Source organism: Cervus elaphus, chromosome 19, assembly GCF_910594005.1.
Source record: "Cervus elaphus chromosome 19, mCerEla1.1, whole genome shotgun sequence".
Lineage (NCBI taxonomy): Eukaryota > Metazoa > Chordata > Mammalia > Artiodactyla > Cervidae > Cervus > Cervus elaphus.
In genome coordinates, this window is record NC_057833.1 from 98,674,701 (window position 1) to 98,696,157 (window position 21,457).

Consider the following 21,457-nt stretch of genomic DNA (forward strand, 5'->3'; position numbering starts at 1 on the left):
AGGGATCCTGAGGTCACTGTAGCAACACGAAACAGCTCCGTGCACCAAGAATCAACTCGAGATGAGAGGTTAGTCCCTGGCTTCGACTCCAGAGGAATACCACCTTACCACAAGCACCTCAAGAGGAGGCTTCTCTCAGCTCTAGCTATGTGAGAGGGACCCTGAGTTTTCGGCCTCAAGTGGAATGGACACCGCGATGCCCTGACTCGAAATAAGGCCGGATATCCCTGCAGTGACTTGAATGCAGGCTCGTCTTGTATCTCCCAAGACGAAAGGATGTCTGAATCCCCTGTGGAGACCACAGAGAAAGACCTAGTTCCCCACCTCATCGCGACCGGAGGCCTCACATCCTTTAAAAACTCCAGACGTACGCGGAGATCAGTGCCTCCAAAGGAGACGATGCCTGTCTCCTCGTGAAACTTGATAGGAGTCCCAGGATTCCTGTGGCACGTGGAAAGGGACCCTTGGTCTCCCACCTCAGCTGGAGAGGCGTCCCAATTGCCCTGCCAAGCCTCGAGGAGAATCCCGAGTTGTCCCTCGCAACTAGGCAGGAGTCCTGCCGTCGCTGAACAAACACGTGTGTGGAAGGGCCATCCCCGTCGTAACTCGAGAATATACCCCAGGTTCCCGCCGCAACTCGAGAAAAACCATGAGACTTCCCCCTCACCGCGAGATGAGGACCGATTCCCCTGCACTACGTGCAGAGCAATTCCGTGTTGCACATCAGACATGAAAGTAGCCTTGATTTCCTTGATGGCACTCCAGAGAAAACCCAAGAACACTGTTTCAAGGCTAGAGGGATCCTGAGGTCACTGTAGCAACACGAAAGAGCTCCGTGGACGAAAAATCAACTCGAGATGAGAGGTTAGTCCCTGGCTTCGACTCCAGAGGAATACCACCTTACCACAAGCACCTCAAGAGGAGGCTTCTCTCAGCTCTAGGTATGTGAGAGGGACCCTGAGTTTGCGGCCTCAAGTGGAATGGACACTGCGATGCCCTGACGCGAAATAAGGCCGGATATCCCTGCAGTGACTTGAATGCAGGCTCGTCTTGCATCTCCCAAGATGAAAGGATGTCTGAATCCCCTGTGGAGACCACAGAGAAAGACCTAGTTCCCCACCTCATCGCGACCGGAGGCCTCACATCATTTGAAAACTCCAGAGGTACGCGGAGATCAGTGCCTCCAAAGGAGATGATGCCTGACTCCTCGTGAAACTTGATAGGAGTCCCAGGATTCCTGTGGCACGTGGAAAGGGACCCTTGGTCTCCCGCCTCAGCTGGAGAGGCGTCCCAATTGCCCTGCCAAGCCTCGAGGAGAATCCCGAGTTGTCCCTCGCAACTAGGCAGAAGTCCTGCCGTCGCTGAACAAACACGTGGGTGGAAGGGCCATCCCCGTCGTAACTCGAGAATATACCCCAGGTTCCCGCCGCAACTCGAGAAAAACCATGACACTTCCCCCTTGCCGCGAGATGAGGCCCGATTCCCCTGCACTGCGTGCAGAGCAATTCCGTGTTGCACATCACACATGAAAGGAGCCTTGATTTCCTTGATGGCACTCCAGAGAAACCTCAAGAACACTGTTTCAAGGCTAGAGGGATCCTGAGGTCACTGTAGCAACACGAAAGAGCTCCGTGGACCAAAAATCAACTCGAGATGAGAGGTTAGTCCCTGGCTTCGACTCCAGAGGAATACCACCTTACCACAAGCACCTCAAGAGGAGGCTTCTCTCAGCTCTAGGTATGTGAGAGGGACCCTGAGTTTGCGGCCTCAAGTGGAATGGACACTGCGATGCCCTGACGCGAAATAAGGCCGGATATCCCTGCAGTGACTTGAATGCAGGCTCGTCTTGCATCTCCCAAGATGAAAGGATGTCTGAATCCCCTGTGGAGACCACAGAGAAAGACCTAGTTCCCCACCTCATCGCGACCGGAGGCCTCACATCATTTGAAAACTCCAGAGGTACGCGGAGATCAGTGCCTCCAAAGGAGACGATGCCTGACTCCTCGTGAAACTTGATAGGAGTCCCAGGATTCCTGTGGCACGTGGAAAGGGACCCTTGGTCTCCCGCCTCAGCTGGAGAGGCGTCCCAATTGCCCTGCCAAGCCTCGAGGAGAATCCCGAGTTGTCCCTCGCAACTAGGCAGAAGTCCTGCCGTCGCTGAACAAACACGTGTGTGGAAGGGACATCCCCGTCGTAACTCGAGAATATACCCCAGGTTCCCGCCGCAACTCGAGAAAAACCATGAGACTTCCCCCTCGCCGCGAGATGAGGCCCGATTCCCCTGCACTGCGTGCAGAGCAATTCCGTGTTGCACATCACACATGAAAGGAGCCTTGATTTCCTTGATGGCACTCCAGAGAAACCCCAAGAACACTGTTTCAAGGCTCGAGGGATCCTGAGGTCACTGTAGCAACACAAAAGAGCTCCGTGGACCAAAAATCAACTCGAGATGAAACTTTAGTCCCTGGCTTCGACTCCAGAGGAATACCACCTTACGACAAGCACCTAAAGAGGAGGCTTCTCTCAGCTCTAGGTATGTGAGAGGGACCCTGATTTTGCGGCCTCAAGTGGAATGGACACTGCGATGCCCTGAGGCAAAATAAGGCCGGATATCCCTGCAGTGACTTGAATGCAGGCTCGTCTTGCATCTCCCAAGATGAAAGGATGTCTGAATCCCCTGTGTATACCACAGAGAAAGACCTAGTTCCCCACTTCATGGCGACAAGAGGCCTCACATCCTTTGAAAACTCCAGAGGTACGCGGACATCAGTGCCTCCAAAGGAGACGATGCCTGACTCCTCGTGAAACTTAATAGGAGTCCCAGGATTCCTGTGGCACGTGGAAAGGGACCCTTGGTCTCCCGCCTCAGCTGGAGAGGCGTCCCAATTGCCCTGCCAAGCCTCGAGGAGAATCCCGAGTTGTCCCTCGCAACTAGGCAGGAGTCCTGACGTCGCTGAACAAACACGTGTGTGGAAGGGCCATGCCCGTCGTAACTCGAGAATATACCCCAGTTTCCCGCCGAAACTCGAGAAAAACCATGACACTTCCCACTCGCCGAGAAATGTGGCCCGATTCCCCTGCACTGCGTGCAGAGCAATTCCGTATTGCACATCACACATGAAAGGATCCTTGATTTCCTTGATGGCACTCCAGAGAAACCCCAAGAACACTGTTTCAAGGCTAGAGGGATCCTGAGGTCACTGTAGCAACACGAAAGAGCTCCGTGGACCAAAAATCAACTCGAGATGAGAGGTTAGTCCCTGGCTTCGACTCCAGAGGAATACCACCTTACCACAAGCACCTCAAGAGGAGGCTTCTCTCAGCTCTAGGTATGTGAGAGGGACCCTGAGTTTGCGGCCTCAAGTGGAATGGACACCGCGATGCCCTGACTTGAAATAAGGCCGGATATCGGTGCAGTGACTTGAATGCAGGCTCGTCTTGCATCTCCCAAGACGAAAGGATGTCTGAATCCCTGTGGAGACCACAGAGAAAGACCTAGTTCCCCACTTCATCGCGACCGGAGGCCTCACATCCTTTGAAAACTCCAGAGGGACGCGGAGATCAGTGCCTCCAAAGGAGACGATGCCTGACTCCTCGTGAAACTTGATAGGAGTCCCAGGATTCCTGTGGCACGTGGAAAGGGACTCTTGGTCTCCCGCTCAGCTGGAGAGGCGTCCCAATTGCCCTGCCAAGCCTCGAGGAGAATCCCCATTTGTCCCTCGCAACTAGGCAGGAGTCCTGACGTCGCTGAACAAACACGTGTGTGGAAGGGCCATCCCCGTCGTAACTCGAGAATATACCCCAGGTTCCCGTCGCAACTCGAGAAAAACCATGAGACTTCCCCCTCGCCGCGAGATGAGGCCTGATTCCCCTGCACTGCGTGCAGAGCAATTCCGTGTTGCACATCACACATGAAAGGAGCCTTGATTTCCTTGATGGCACTCCAGAGAAAACCCAAGAACACTGTTTCAAGGCTAGAGGGAAACTGAGGTCACTGTAGCAACACAAAAGAGCTCCGTGGACCAAAAATCAACTCGAGATGAGAGGTTAGTCCCTGACTTCGACTCCAGAGGTATACCACCTTACGACAAGCACCTCAAGAGGAGGCTTCTCTCAGCTCTAGGTATGTGAGAGGGACCCTGAGTTTGCGGCCTCAAGTGGAATGGACACCGCGATGCCTTGACTCGAATTAAGGCCGGATATCCCTGCAGTGACTTGAATGCAGGCTCGTCTTGCATCTCCAAAGATGAAAGGATGTCTGAATCCCCTGTGGAGACCACAGAGAAAGACCTAGTTCCCCAGCTCATCGCGACCGGAGGCCTCACATCCTTTGAACACTCCAGAGGTACGCGGAGATCAGTGCCTCCAAAGGAGACGATGCCTGACTCCTCGTGAAACTTGATAGGAGTCCCAGGATTCCTGAGGCACGTGGAAAGGGACCCTTGGTCTCCCGCCTCAGCTGGAGAGGCGTCCCAATTGCCCTGCCAAGCCTCGAGGAGAATCCCGAGTTGTCCCTCGCAACTAGGCAGGAGTCCTGACGTCGCTGAACAAACACGTGTGTGGAAGGGCCATTCCCGTCGTAACTCGAGAATATACCCCATGTTCCCGCCGCAACTCCAGAAAAACCATGAGACTTCCCCCTCGCCGCGAGATGAGGCCCGATTCCCCTGCACTGCGTGCAGAGCAATTCCGTGTTGCACATCACACATGAAAGGAGCCTTGATTTCCTTGATGGCACTCCAAAGAAACCCCAAGAACACTGTTTCAAGGCTAGAGGGATCCTGAGGTCACTGTAGCAACACGAAAGAGCTCCGTGGACCAAAAATCAACTCGGGATGAGAGGTTAGTCCCTGGCTTCGACTAAGGAGGAATACCACCTTACCACAAGCACCTCAAGAGGAGGCTTCTCTCAGTTCTAGGTATGTGAGAGGGACCCTGAGTTTGCGGCCTCAAATGGAATGGACACCGCGATGCCCTGACTCGAAATAAGGCCGGATATCCCTGCAGTGACTTGAATGCAGGCTCGTCTTGCATCTCCCAAGACGAAAGGATGTCTGAATCCCCTTTGGAGACCACAGAGAAAGACCTAGTTCCCCACCTCATCGCGACCGGAGGCCTCACATCCTTTGAAAACTCCAGAGGTACGCAGAGATCAGTGCCTCCAAAGGAGACGATGCCTGACTCCTCGTGAAACTTGATAGGAGTCCCAGGATTCCTGTGGCACGTGGAAAGGGACCCTTGGTCTCCCGCCTCAGCTGGAGAGGCGTCCCAATTGCCCTGCCAAGCCTCGAGGAGAATCCCGAGTTGTCCCTCGCAACTAGGCAGGAGTCCTGACGTCGCTGAACAAACACGTGTGTGGAAGGGCCATCCCCGTCGTAACTCGAGAATATACCCCATGTTCCCGCCGCAACTCCAGAAAAACCATGAGACTTCCCCCTCGCCGCGAGATGAGGCCCGATTCCCCGGCACTGCATGCAGAGCAATTCCGTGTTGCACATCACACATGACAGGAGCCTTGATTTCCTTGATGGCACTCCAGAGAAACCCCAAGAACACTGTTTCAAGGCTAGAGGGATCCTGAGGTCACTGTAGCAACACGAAAGAGCTCCGTGGACCAAAAATCAACTCGAGATGAGAGGTTAGTCCCTGGCTTCGACTAAGGAGGAATACCACCTTACCACAAGCACCTCAAGAGGAGGCTTCTCTCAGCTCTAGGTATGTGAGAGGGACCCTGAGTTTGCGGCCTCAAATGGAATGGACACCGCGATGCCCTGACTCGAAATAAGGCCGGATATCCCTGCAGTGACTTGAATGCAGGCTCGTCTTGCATCTCCCAAGACGAAAGGATGTCTGAATCCCATGTGGAGACCACAGAGAAAGACCTAGTTCCCCACCTCATCGCGACCGGAGGCCTCACATTCTTTGAAAACTCCAGAGGTACGCGGAGATCAGTGCCTCCAAAGGAGACGATGCTTGACTCCTCTTGAAACTTGATAGGAGTCCCAGGATTCCTGTGGCACGTGGAAAGGGACCCTTGGTCTCCCGCCTCAGCTGGAGAGGCGTCCCAATTGCCCTGCCAAGCCTCGAGGAGAATCCCGAGTTGTCCCTCGCAACTAGGCAGGAGTCCTGACGTCGCTGAACAAACACGTGTGTGGAAGGGCCATCCCCGTCGTAACTCGAGAATATACCCCAGGTTCCCGCCGCAACTCGAGAAAAACCATGAGACTTCCCCCTCGCCGCGAGATGAGGCCCGATTCCCCTGCACTGCGTGCAGAGCAGTTCCGTGTTGCACATCACACATGAAAGGAGCCTTGATTTCCTTGGTGGCACTCCAGAGAAACCCCAAGAACACTGTTTCAAGGCTAGAGGGATCCTGAGGTCACTGTAGCAACACGAAAGAGCTCCGTGGACCAAAATCAACTCGAGATGAGATGTTAGTCCCAGGCTTCGACTCCAGAGGAATACCACTTTAACACAAGCACCTCAAGAGGAGGGTTCTCTCAGCTCTAGGTATGTGAGAGGGACCCTGAGTTTGCGGCCTCAAGTGGAATGGACACCGCCATGCCCTGACTCGAAATAAGGCCGGATATTCCTGCAGTTACTTGAATGCAGGCTCGTCTTACATCTCCGAAGACAAAAGGATGTCTGAATCACCTGTGGAGACCACAGATAAAGACCTAAGTTCCCCAGCTCATCGCGACCGGAGGCCTCACATCCTTTGAAAACTCCAGAGGTACGCGGAGATCAGTGCCTCCAAAGGAGACGATGCCTGACTCCTCTTGAAACTTGATAGGAATCCCAGGATTCCTGTGGCACGTGGAAAGGGACCCTTGGTCTCCCGCCTCAGCTGGAGAGGCGTCCCAATTGCCCTGCCAAGCCTCGAGGAGAATCCCGAGTTGTCCCTCGCAACTAGGCAGGAGTCCTGACGTCGCTGAACAAACACGTGTGTGGAAGGGCCATTCCCGCCGTAACTCGAGAATATACCCCATGTTCCCGCCGCAACTCCAGAAAAACCATGAGACTTCCCCCTCGCCGCGAGATGAGGCCCGATTCCCCTGCACTGCATGCAGAGCAATTCCGTGTTGCACATCACACATGAAAGGAGCCTTGATTTCCTTGATGGCACTCCAGAGAAACCCCAAGAACACTGTTTCAAGGCTAGAGGGATCCTGAGGTCACTGTAGCAACACGAAAGAGCTCCGTGGACCAAAAATCAACTCGAGATGAGACGTTAGTCCCTGGCTTCGACTAAGGAGGAATACCACCATACCACAAGCACCTCAAGAGGAGGCTTCTCTCAGCTCTAGGTATGTGAGAGGGACCCTGAGTTTGCGGCCTCAAATGGAATGGACACCGCGATGCCCTGACTCGAAATAAGGCCGGATATCCCTGCAGTGACTTGAATGCAGGCTCGTCTTGCATCTCCCAAGACGAAAGGATGTCTGAATCCCATGTGGAGACCACAGAGAAAGACCTAGTTCCCCACCTCATCGCGACCGGAGGCCTCACATCCTTTGAAAATTCCAGAGGTACGCGGAGATCAGTGCCTCCAAAGGAGACGATGCCTGACTCCTCTTGAAACTTGATAGGAGTCCCAGGATTCCTGTGGCACGTGGAAAGGGACCCTTGGTCTCCCGCCTCAGCTGGAGAGGCGTCCCAATTGCCCTGCCAAGCCTCGAGGAGAATCCCGAATTGTCCCTCGCAACTAGGCAGGAGTCCTGACGTCGCTGAACAAACACGTGTGTGGAAGGGCCATTCCCGTCGTAACTCGAGAATATACCCCAGGTTCCCGCTGCAACTCGAGAAAAACCATGAGACTTCCCCCTCGCCGCGAGATGAGGCCCGATTCCCCTGCACTGCGTGCAGAGCAATTCCGAGTTGCACATCACACATGAAAGGAGCCTTGATTTCCTTGATGGCACTCCAGAGAAACCCCAACAACACTGTTTCAAGGCTAGAGGGATCCTGAGGTCACTGTAGCAACACGAAAGAGCTCCTTGGACCAAAAATCAACTCGAGATGAGAGGTTAGTCCCTGGCTTCGACTCCAGAGGAATACCACCTTACCACAAGCACCTCAAGAGGAGGCTTCTCTCAGCTCTAGGTATGTGAGAGGGACCCTGAGTTTGCGGCCTCAAATGGAATGGACACCGCGATGCCCTGACTCGAAATAAGGCCGGATATCCCTGCAGTGACTTGAATGCAGGCTCGTCTTGCATCTCCCAAGACGAAAGGATGTCTGAATCCCATGTGGAGACCACAGAGAAAGACCTAGTTCCCCACCTCATCGCGACCGGAGGCCTCACATCCTTTGAAAACTCCAGAGGTACGCGGAGATCAGTGCCTCCAAAGGAGACGATGCCTGACTCCTCGTGAAACTTGATAGGAGTCCCAGGATTCCTGTGGCACGTGGAAAGGGAACCTTGGTCTCCCGCCTCAGCTGGAGAGGCGTCCCAATTGCCCTGCCAAGCCTCGAGGAGAATCACAAGTTGTCCCTCGCAACTAGGCAGGAGTCCTGACGTCGCTGAACAAACACGTGTGTGGAAGGGCCATCCCCATCGTAACTCGAGAATATACCCCAGGTTCCCGCTGCAACTCGAGAAAAACCATGAGACTTCCCCCTCGCAGCGAGATGAGGCCCGATTCCCCTGCACTGCGTGCAGAGCAATTCCGAGTTGCACATCACACATGAAAGGAGCCTTGATTTCCTTGATGGCACTCCAGAGAAACCCCAACAACACTGTTTCAAGGCTAGAGGGATCCTGAGGTCACTGGAGCAACACGAAAGAGCTCCGTGGACCAAAAATCAACTCGAGATGAGAGGTTAGTCCCTGGCTTCGACTCCAGAGGAATACCACCTTACCACAAGCACCTCAAGAGGAGGCTTCTCTCAGCTCTAGCTATGTGAGAGGGACCCTGAGATTGCGGTCTCAAGTGGAATGGACACTGCGATGCCCTGACTCGAAATAAGGCCGGATATCCCTGCAGTGACTTGAATGCAGGCTCGTCTTGCATCTCCCAAGATGAAAGGATGTCTGAATACCCTGTGGAGAACACAGAGAAAGACCTAGTTCCCCACCTCATCGCGACCGGAGGCCTCACATCCTTTGAAAACTCCAGAGGTACGCGGAGATCAGTGCCTCCAAAGGAGACGATGCCTGACTCCTCTTGAAACTTGATAGGAGTCCCAGGATTCCTGTGGCACGTGGAAAGGGACCCTTGGTCTCCCGCCTCAGCTGGAGAGGCGTCCCAATTGCCCTGCCAAGCCTCGAGGAGAATCCCGAGTTGTCCCTCGCAACTAGGCAGGAGTCCTGACGTCGCTGAACAAACACGTGTGTGGAAGGGCCATCCCCGTCGTAACTCGAGAATATACCCCATGTTCCCGCCGCAACTCCAGAAAAACCATGAGACTTCCCCCTCGCCGCGAGATGAGGCCCGATTCCCCTGCACTGCATGCAGAGCAATTCCGTGTTGCACATCACACATGAAAGGAGCCTTGATTTCCTTGATGGCACTCCAGAGAAACCCCAAGAACACTGTTTCAAGGCTAGAGGGATCCTGAGGTCACTGTAGCAACACGAAAGAGCTCCGTGGACCAAAAATCAACTCGAGATGAGAGGTTAGTCCCTGGCTTCGACTAAGGAGGAATACCACCTTACCACAAGCACCTCAAGAGGAGGCTTCTCTCAGCTCTAGGTCTGTGAGAGGGACCCTGAGTTTGCGGCCTCAAATGGAATGGACACCGCGATGCCCTGACTCGAAATAAGGCCGGATATCCCTGCAGTGACTTGAATGCAGGCTCGTCTTGCATCTCCCAAGACGAAAGGATGTCTGAATCCCAAGTGGAGACCACAGAGAAAGACCTAGTTCCCCACCTCATCGCGACCGGAGGCCTCACATCCTTTGAAAACTCCAGAGGTACGCGGAGATCAGTGCCTCCAAAGGAGACGATGCCTGACTCCTCTTGAAACTTGATAGGAGTCCCAGGATTCCTGTGGCACGTGGAAAGGGACCCTTGGTCTCCCGCCTCAGCTGGAGAGGCGTCCCAATTGCCCTGCCAAGCCTCGAGGAGAATCCCGAGTTGTCCCTCGCAACTAGGCAGGAGTCCTGACGTCGCTGAACAAACACGTGTGTGGAAGGGCCATCCCCGTCGTAACTCGAGAATATACCCCAGGTTCCCGCCGCAACTCGAGAAAAACCATGAGACTTCCCCCTCGCCGCGAGATGAGGCCCGATTCCCCTGCACTGCGTGCAGAGCAATTCCGTGTTGCACATCACACATGAAAGGAGCCTTGATTTCCTTGGTGGCACTCCAGAGAAACCCCAAGAACACTGTTTCAAGGCTAGAGGGATCCTGAGGTCACTGTAGCAACACGAAAGAGCTCCGTGGACCAAAAATCAACTCGAGATGAGAGGTTAGTCCCAAGCTTCGACTCCAGAGGAATACCACTTTACCACAAGCACCTCAAGAGGAGGCTTCTCTCAGCTCTAGGTATGTGAGAGGGACCCTGAGTTTGCGGCCTCAAGTGGAATGGACACCGCCATGCCCTGACTCGAAATAAGGCCGGATATCCCTGCAGTGACTTGAATGCAGGCTCGTCTTGCATCTCCCAAGACGAAAGGATGTCTGAATCCCCTGTGGAGAACACAGAGAAAGACCTAGTTCCCCACCTCATCGCGACCGGAGGCCTCACATCCTTTGAAAACTCCAGAGGTACGCGGAGATCAGTGCCTCCAAAGGAGACGATGCCTGACTCCTCTTGAAACTTGATAGGAATCCCAGGATTCCTGTGGCACGTGGAAAGGGACCCTTGGTCTCCCGCCTCAGCTGGAGAGGCGTCCCAATTGCCCTGCCAAGCCTCGAGGAGAATCCCGAGTTGTCCCTCGCAACTAGGCAGGAGTCCTGACGTCGCTGAACAAGCACGTGTGTGGAAGGGCCATCCCCGTCGTAACTCGAGAATATACCCCATGTTCCCGCCGCAACTCCAGAAAAACCATGAGACTTCCCCCTCGCCGCGAGATGAGGCCCGATTCCCCTGCACTGCGTGCAGAGCAATTCCGTGTTGCACATCACACATGAAAGGAGCCTTGATTTCGTTGATGGCACTCCAGAGAAACCCCAAGAACACTGTTTCAAGGCTAGAGGGATCCTGAGGTCACTGTAGCAATACGAAAGAGCTCCGTGGAACAAAAATCAACTCGAGATGAGAGGTTAGTCCCTGGCTTCGACTCCAGAGGAATACCACCTTACCACAAGCACCTCAAGAGGAGGCTTCTCTCAGCTCTAAGTATGTGAGAGGGACCCTGAGTTTGCGGCCTCAAATGGAATGGACACCGCGATGCCCTGACTCGAAATAAGGCCGGATATCCCTGCAGTGACTTGAATGCAGGCTCGTCTTGCATCTCCCAAGACGAAAGGATGTCTGAATCCCATGTGGAGACCACAGAGAAAGACCTAGTTCCCCACCTCATCGCGACCGGAGGCCTCACATCCTTTGAAAACTCCAGAGGTACGCGGAGATCAGTGCCTCCAAAGGAGACGATGCCTGACTCCTCTTGAAACTTGATAGGAGTCCCAGGATTCCTGTGGCACGTGGAAAGGGACCCTTGGTCTCCCGCCTCAGCTGGAGAGGCGTCCCAATTGCCCTGCCAAGCCTCGAGGAGAATCCCGAATTGTCCCTCGCAACTAGGCAGGAGTCCTGATGTCGCTGAACAAACACGTGTGTGGAAGGGCCATTCCCGTCGTAACTCGAGAATATACCCCAGGTTCCCGCTGCAACTCGAGAAAAACCATGAGACTTCCCCCTCGCCGCGAGATGAGGCCCGATTCCCCTGCACTGCGTGCAGAGCAATTCCGAATTGCACATCACACATGAAAGGAGCCTTGATTTCCTTGATGGCACTCCAGAGAAACCCCAACAACACTGTTTCAAGGCTAGAGGGATCCTGAGGTCACTGGAGCAACACGAAAGAGCTCCGTGGACCAAAAATCAACTCGAGATGAGAGGTTAGTCCCTGGCTTCGACTCCAGAGGAATACCACCTTACCACAAGCACCTCAAGAGGAGGCTTCTCTCAGCTCTAGGTATGTGAGAGGGACCCTGAGTTTGCGGCCTCAAATGGAATGGACACCGCGATGCCCTGACTCGAAATAAGGCCGGATATCCCTGCAGTGACTTGAATGCAGGCTCGTCTTGCATCTCCCAAGACGAAAGGATGTCTGAATCCCATGTGGAGACCACAGAGAAAGACCTAGTTCCCCACCTCATCGCGACCGGAGGCCTCACATCCTTTGAAAACTCCAGAGGTACGCGGAGATCAGTGCCTCCAAAGGAGACGATGCCTGACTCCTCGTGAAACTTGATAGGAGTCCCAGGATTCCTGTGGCACGTGGAAAGGGAACCTTGGTCTCCCGCCTCAGCTGGAGAGGCGTCCCAATTGCCCTGCCAAGCCTCGAGGAGAATCACGAGTTGTCCCTCGCAACTAGGCAGGAGTCCTGACGTCGCTGAACAAACACGTGTGTGGAAGGGCCATCCCCATCGTAACTCGAGAATATACCCCAGGTTCCCGCTGCAACTCGAGAAAAACCATGAGACTTCCCCCTCGCAGCGAGATGAGGCCCGATTCTCCTGCACTGCGTGCAGAGCAATTCCGAGTTGCACATCACACATGAAAGGAGCCTTGATTTCCTTGATGGCACTCCAGAGAAACCCCAAGAACACTGTTTCAAGGCTAGAGGGATCCTGAGGTCACTGGAGCAACACGAAAGAGCTCCGTGGACCAAAAATCAACTCGAGATGAGAGGTTAGTCCCTGGCTTCGACTCCAGAGGAATACCACCTTACCACAAGCACCTCAAGAGGAGGCTTCTCTCAGCTCTAGCTATGTGAGAGGGACCCTGAGTTTGCGGTCTCAAGTGGAATGGACACTGCGATGCCCTGACTCGAAATAAGGCCGGATATCCCTGCAGTGACTTGAATGCAGGCTCGTCTTGCATCTCCCAAGATGAAAGGATGTCTGAATACCCTGTGGAGAACACAGAGAAAGACCTAGTTCCCCACCTCATCGCGACCGGAGGCCTCACATCCTTTGAAAACTCCAGAGGTACGCGGAGATCAGTGCCTCCAAAGGAGACGATGCCTGACTCCTCTTGAAACTTAATAGGAATCCCAGGATTCCTGTGGCACGTGGAAAGGGACCCTTGGTCTCCCGCCTCAGCTGGAGAGGCGTCCCAATTGCCCTGCCAAGCCTCGAGGAGAATCCCGAGTTGTCCCTCGCAACTAGGCAGGAGTCCTGACGTCGCTGAACAAACACATGTGTGGAAGGGCCATCCCCGTCGTAACTCGAGAATATACCCCATGTTCCCGCCGCAACTCCAGAAAAACCATGAGACTTCCCCCTCGCCGCGAGATGAGGCCCGATTCCCCTGCACTGCATGCAGAGCAATTCCGTGTTGCACATCACACATGAAAGGAGCCTTGATTTCCTTGATGGCACTCCAGAGAAACCCCAAGAACACTGTTTCAAGGCTAGAGGGATCCTGAGGTCACTGTAGCAACATGAAAGAGCTCCGTGGACCAAAAATCAACTCGAGATGAGAGGTTAGTCCCTGGCTTCGACTAAGGAGGAATACCACCTTACCACAAGCACCTCAAGAGGAGGCTTCTCTCAGCTCTAGGTCTGTGAGAGGGACCCTGAGTTTGCGGCCTCAAATGGAATGGACACCGCGATGCCCTGACTCGAAATAAGGCCGGATATCCCTGCAGTGACTTGAATGCAGGCTCGTCTTGCATCTCACAAGACGAAAGGATGTCTGAATCCCATGTGGAGACCACAGAGAAAGCCTAGATCCCCACCTCATCGCGACCGGAGGCCTCACATCCTTTGAAAACTCCAGAGGTACGCGGAGATCAGTGCCTCCAAAGGAGACGATGCCTGACTCCTCTTGAAACTTGATAGGAGTCCCAGGATTCCTGTGGCACGTGGAAAGGGACCCTTGGTCTCCCGCCTCAGGTGGAGAGGCGTCCCAATTGCCCTGCCAAGCCTCGAGGAGAATCCCGAGTTGTCCCTCGCAACTAGGCAGGAGTCCTGACGTCGCTGAACAAACACGTGTGTGGAAGGGCCATACCCGTCGTAACTCGAGAATGTACCCCAGGTTCCCGCCGCAACTCGAGAAAAACCATGAGACTTCCCCCTCGCCGCGAGATGAGGCCCGATTCCCCTGCACTGCGTGCAGAGCAATTCCGTGTTGCACATCACACATGAAAGGAGCCTTGATTTCCTTGGTGGCACTCCAGAGAAACCCCAAGAACACTGTTTCAAGGCTAGAGGGATCCTGAGTCACTGTAGCAACACGAAAGAGCTCCGTGGACCAAAAATCAACTGGAGATGAGAGGTTAGTCCCAGGCTTCGACTCCAGAGGAATACCACTTTACCACAAGCACCTCAAGAGGAGGCTTCTCTCAGCTCTAGGTATGTGAGAGGGACCCTGAGTTTGCGGCCTCAAGTGGAATGGACACCGCCATGCCCTGACTCGAAATAAGGCCGGATATTCCTGCAGTTACTTGAATGCAGGCTCGTCTTGCATCTCCGAAGACAAAAGGATGTCTGAATCCCCTGTGGAGACCACAGATAAAGACCTAAGTTCCCCAGCTCATCGCGACCGGAGGCCTCACATCCTTCAAAAACTCCAGAGGTACGCGGAGATCAGTGCCTCCAAAGGAGACGATGCCTGACTCCTCGTGAAACTTGATAGGAGTCCCAGGATTCCTGTGGCACGTGGAAAGGGACCCTTGGTCTCCCGCCTCAGCTGGAGAGGCGTCCCAATTGCCCTGCCAAGCCTCGAGGAGAATCCCGAGTTGTCCCTCGCAACTAGGCAGGAGTCCTGACGTCGCTGAACAAACACGTGTGTGGAAGGGCCATTCCCGCCGTAACTCGAGATTATACCCCATGTTCCCGCCGCAACTCCAGAAAAACCATGAGACTTCCCCCTCGCCGCGAGATGAGGCCCGATTTCCCTGCACAGCGTGCAGAGCAATTCCGTGTTGCACATCACACATGAAAGGAGCCTTGATTTCCTTGATGGCACTCCAGAGAAACCCCAAGAACAATGTTTCAAGGCTAGAAGGATCCTGAGGTCACTGTAGCAACACGAAAGAGCTCCGTGGACCAAAAATCAACTCGAGATGAGAGGTTAGTCCCTGGCTTCGACTAAGGAGGAATACCACTTTACCACAAGCACCTCAAGAGGAGGCTTCTCTCAGCTCTAGGTATGTGAGAGGGACCCTGAGTTTGCGGCCTCAAATGGAATGGACACCGCGATGCCCTGACTCGAAATAAGGCCGGATATCCCTGCAGTGACTTGAATGCAGGCTCGTCTTGCATCTCCCAAGACGAAAGGATGTCTGAATCCCATGTGGAGACCACAGAGAAAGACCTAGTTCCCCACCTCATCGCGACCGGAGGCCTCACATCCTTTGAAAACTCCAGAGGTACGCGGAGATCAGTGCCTCCAAAGGAGACGATGCCTGACTCCTCGTGAAACTTGATAGGAGTCCCAGGATTCCTGTGGCACGTGGAAAGGGACCCTTGGTCTCCCGCCTCAGCTGGAGAGGCGTCCCAATTGCCCTGCCAAGCCTCGAGGAGAATCCCGAGTTGTCCCTCGCAACTAGGCAGGAGTCCTGACGTCGCTGAACAAACACGTGTGTGGACGGGCCATCCCCATCGTAACTCGAGAATATACCCCAGGTTCCCGCTGCAACTCGAGAAAAACCATGAGACTTCCCCCTCGCGGCGAGATGAGCCCCGATTCCCCTGCACTGCGTGCAGAGCAATTCCGAGTTGCACATCACACATGAAAAGAGCCTTGATTTCCTTGATGGCACTCCAGAGAAACCCCAACAACACTGTTTCAAGGCTAGAGGGATCCTGAGGTCACTGGAGCAACACGAAAGAGCTCCGTGGACCAAAAATCAACTCGAGATGAGAGGTTAGTCCCTGGCTTCGACTCCAGAGGAATACCACCTTACCACAAGCACCTCAAGAGGAGGCTTCTCTCAGCTCTAGGTATGTGAGAGGGACCCTGAGTTTGCGGCCTCAAATGGAATGGACACCGTGATGCCCTGACTCGAAATAAGGCCGGATATCCCTGCAGTGACTTGAATGCAGGCTCGTCTTGCATCTCCCAAGACGAAAGGATGTCTGAATCCCATGTGGAGACCACAGAGAAAGACCTAGTTCCCCACCTCATCGCGACCGGAGGCCTCACATCCTTTGAAAACTCCAGAGGTACACGGAGATCAGTGCCTTCAAAGGAGACGATGCCTGACTCCTCGTGAAACTTGATAGGAGTCCCAGGATTCCTGTGGCACGTGGAAAGGGAACCTTGGTCTCCCGCCTCAGCTGGAGAGGCGTCCCAATTGCCCTGCCAAGCCTCGAGGAGAATCACGAGTTGTCCCTCGCAACTAGGCAGGAGTCCTGACTTCGCTGAGCGAACACGTGTGTGGAAGGGCCATCCCCATCGTAACTCGAGAATATACCCCAGGTTCCCGCTGCAACTCGAGAAAAACCATGAGACTTCCCCCTCGCAGCGAGATGAGGCCCGATTCCCCTGCACTGCGTGCAGAGCAATTCCGAGTTGCACATCACACATGAAAGGAGCCTTGATTTCCTTGATGGCACTCCAGAGAAACCCCAACAACACTGTTTCAAGGCTAGAGGGATCCTGAGGTCACTGGAGCAACACGAAAGAGCTCCGTGGACCAAAAATCAACTTGAGATGAGAGGTTAGTCCCTGGCTTCGACTCCAGAGGAATACCACCTTACCACAAGCACCTCAAGAGGAGGCTTCTCTCAGCTCTAGCTATGTGAGAGGGACCCTGAGATTGCGGTCTCAAGTGGAATGGACACTGCGATGCCCTGACTCGAAATAAGGCCGGATATCCCTGCAGTGACTTGAATGCAGGCTCGTCTTGCATCTCCCAAGATGAAAGGATGTCTGAATACCCTGTGGAGAACACAGAGAAAGACCTAGTTCCCCACCTCATCGCGACCGGAGGCCTCACATCCTTTGAAAACTCCAGAGGTACGCGGAGATCAGTGCCTCCAAAGGAGACGATGCCTGACTCCTCTTGAAACTTGATAGGAATCCCAGGATTCCTGTGGCACGTGGAAAGGGACCCTTGGTCTCCCGCCTCAGCTGGAGAGGCGTCCCAATTGCCCTGCCAAGCCTCGAGGAGAATCCCGAGTTGTCCCTCGCAACTAGGCAGGAGTCCTGACGTCGCTGAACAAACACGTGTGTGGAAGGGCCATCCCCGTCGTAACTCGAGAATATACCCCATGTTCCCGCCGCAACTCCAGAAAAACCATGAGACTTCCCCCTCGCCGCGAGATGAGGCCCGATTCCCCTGCACTGCATGCAGAGCAATTCCGTGTTGCACATCACACATGAAAGGAGCCTTGATTTCCTTGATGGCACTCCAGAGAAACCCCAAGAACACTGTTTCAAGGCTAGAGGGATCCTGAGGTCACTGTAGCAACACGAAAGAGCTCCGTGGACCAAAAATCAACTCGAGATGAGAGGTTAGTCCCTGGCTTCGACTAAGGAGGAATACCACCTTACCACAAGCACCCCAAGAGGAGGCTTCTCTCAGCTCTAGGTCTGTGAGAGGGACCCTGAGTTTGCGGCCTCAAATGGAATGGACACCGTGATGCCCTGACTCGAAATAAGGCCGGATATCCCTGCAGTGACTTGAATGCAGGCTCGTCTTGCATCTCCCAAGACGAAAGGATGTCTGAATCCCATGTGGAGACCACAGAGAAAGCCTAGATCCCCACCTCATCGCGACCGGAGGCCTCACATCCTTTGAAAACTTCAGAGGTACGCGGAGATCAGTGCCTCCAAAGGAGACGATGCCTGACTCCTCTTGAAACTTGATAGGAGTCCCAGGATTCCTGTGGCACGTGGAAAGGGACCCTTGGTCTCCCGCCTCAGCTGGAGAGGCGTCCCAATTGCCCTGCCAAGCCTCGAGGAGAATCCCGAGTTGTCCCTCGCAACTAGGCAGGAGTCCTGACGTCGCTGAACAAACACGTGTGTGGAAGGGCCATCCCCGTCGTAACTCGAGAATATACCCCAGGTTCCCGCCGCAACTTGAGAAAAACCATGAGACTTCCCCCTCGCCGCGAGATGAGGCCCGATTCCCCTGCACTGCGTGCAGAGCAATTCCGTGTTGCACATCACACATGAAAGGAGCCTTGATTTCCTTGGGGGCACTCCAGAGAAACCCCAAGAACACTGTTTCAAGGCTAGAGGGATCCTGAGTCACTGTAGTAACACGAAAGAGCTCCGTGGACCAAAAATCAACTGGAGATGAGAGGTTAGTCCCAGGCTTCGATTCCAGAGGAATACCACTTTACCACAAGCACCTCAAGAGGAGGCTTCTCTCAGCTCTAGGTATGTGAGAGGGACCCTGAGTTTGCGGCCTCAAGTGGAATGGACACCGCCATGCCCTGACTCGAAATAAGGCCGGATATTCCTGCAGTTACTTGAATGCAGGCTCGTCTTGCATCTCCGAAGACAAAAGGATGTCTGAATCCCCTGTGGAGACCACAGATAAAGACCTAAGTTCCCCAGCTCATCGCGACCGGAGGCCTCACATCCTTCAAAAACTCCAGAGGTACGCGGAGATCAGTGCCTCCAAAGGAGACGATGCCTGACTCCTCGTGAAACTTGATAGGAGTCCCAGGATTCCTGTGGCACGTGGAAAGGGACCCTTGGTCTCCCGCCTCAGCTGGAGAGGCGTCCCAATTGCCCTGCCAAGCCTCGAGGAGAATCCCGAGTTGTCCCTCGCAACTAGGCAGGAGTCCTGACGTCGCTGAACAAACACGTGTGTGGAAGGGCCATTCCCGCCGTAACTCGAGATTATACCCCATGTTCCCGCCGCAACTCCAGAAAAACCATGAGACTTCCCCCTCGCCGCGAGATGAGGCCCGATTTCCCTGCACAGCGTGCAGAGCAATTCCGTGTTGCACATCACACATGAAAGGAGCCTTGATTTCCTTGATGGCACTCCAGAGAAACCCCAAGAACAATGTTTCAAGGCTAGAGGGATCCTGAGGTCACTGTAGCAACACGAAAGAGCTCCGTGGACCAAAAATCAACTCGAGATGAGAGGTTAGTCCCTGGCTTCGACTAAGGAGGAATACCACTTTACCACAAGCACCTCAAGAGGAGGCTTCTCTCAGCTCTAGGTATGTGAGAGGGACCCTGAGTTTGCGGCCTCAAATGGAATGGACACCGCGATGCCCTGACTCGAAATAAGGCCGGATATCCCTGCAGTGACTTGAATGCAGGCTCGTCTTGCATCTCCCAAGACGAAAGGATGTCTGAATCCCATGTGGAGACCACAGAGAAAGACCTAGTTCCCCACCTCATCGCGACCGGAGGCCTCACATCCTTTGAAAACTCCAGAGGTACGCGGAGATCAGTGCCTCCAAAGGAGACCATGCCTGACTCCTCGTGAAACTTGATAGGAGTCCCAGGATTCCTGTGGCACGTGGAAAGGGACCCTTGGTCTCCCGCCTCAGCTGGAGAGGCGTCCCAATTGCCCTGCCAAGCCTCGAGGAGAATCCCGAATTGTCCCTCGCAACTAGGCAGGAGTCCTGCCGTCGCTGAACAAACACGTGTGTGGAAGGGCCATTCCCGTCGTAACTCGAGAATATACCCCAGGTTCCCGCTGCAACTCGAGAAAAACCATGAGACTTCCCCCTCGCCGCGAGATGAGGCCCGATTCCCCTGCACTGCGTGCAGAGCAATTCCGAGTTGCACATCACACATGAAAGGAGCCTTGATTTCCTTGATGGCACTCCAGAGAAAGCCCAACAACACTGTTTCAAGGCTAGAGGGATCCTGAGGTCACTGGAGCAACACGAAAGAGCTCCGTGGACCAAAAATCAACTCGAGATGAGAGGTTAGTCCCTGGCTTCGACTCCAGAGGTATACCACCTTACCACAAGCACCTCAAGAGGAGGCTTCTCTCAGCTCTAGCTATGTGAGAGGGACCCTGAGATTGCGGTCTCAAGTGGAATGGACACCGCGATGCCCTGACTCGAAATAAGGCCGGATATCCCTGCAGTGACTTGAATGCAGGCTCGTATTGCATCTCCCAAGACGAAAGGATGTCTGAATCCCCTGTGGAGAACACAGAGAAAGACCTAGTTCCCCACCTCATCGCGACCGGAGGCCTCACATCCTTTGAAAACTCCAGAGGTACGCGGAGATCAGTGCCTCCAAAGGAGACGATGCCTGACTCCTCTTGAAACTTGATAGGAATCCCAGGTTTCCTGTGGCACGTGGAAAGGGACCCTTGGTCTCCCGCCTCAGCTGGAGAGGCGTCCCAATTGCCCTGCCAAGCCTCGAGGAGAATCCCGAGTTGTCCCTCGCAACTAGGCAGGAGTCCTGACGTCGCTGAACAAACACGTGTGTGGAAGGGCCATCCCCGTCGTAACTCGAGAATATACCCCATGTTCCCGCCGCAACTCCAGAAAAACCATGAGACTTCCCCCTCGCCGCGAGATGAGGCCCGATTCCCCTGCACTGCATGCAGAGCAATTCCGTGTTGCACATGACACATGAAAGGAGCCTTGATTTCCTTGATGGCACTCCAGAGAAACCCCAAGAACACTGTTTCAAGGCTAGAGGGATCCTGAGGTCACTGTAGCAACACGAAAGAGCTCCGTGGAACAAAAATCAACTCGAGATGAGAGGTTAGTCCCTGGCTTCGACTAAGGAGGAATACCACCTTACCACAAGCACCTCAAGAGGAGGCTTCTCTCAGCTCTAGGTATGTGAGAGGGACCCTGAGTTTGCGGCCTCAAATGGAATGGACATCGCGATGCCCTGACTCGAAATAAGGCCGGATATCCCTGCAGTGACTTGAATGCAGGCTCGTCTTGCATCTCCCAAGACGAAAGGATGTCTGAATCCCATGTGGAGACCACAGAGAAAGACCTAGTTCCCCACCTCATCGCGACCGGAGGCCTCACATCCTTTGAAAACTCCAGAGGTACGCGGAGATCAGTGCCTCCAAAGGAGACGATGCCTGACTCTTTTTGAAACTTGATAGGAGTCCCAGGATTCCTGTGGCACGTGGAAAGGGACCCTTGGTCTCCCGCCTCAGCTGGAGAGGCGTCCCAATTGCCCTGCCAAGCCTCGAGGAGAATCCCGAATTGTCCCTCGCAACTAGGCAGGAGTCCTGACGTCACTGAACAAACACGTGTGTGGAAGGGACATTCCCGTCTTAACTCGAGAATATACCCCAGGTTCCCGCTGCAACTCGAGAAAAACCATGAGACTTCCCCCTCGCCGCGAGATGAGGCCCGATTCCCCTGCACTGCGTGCAGAGCAATTCCGAGTTGCACATCACACATGAAAGGAGCCTTGATTTCCTTGATGGCACTCCAG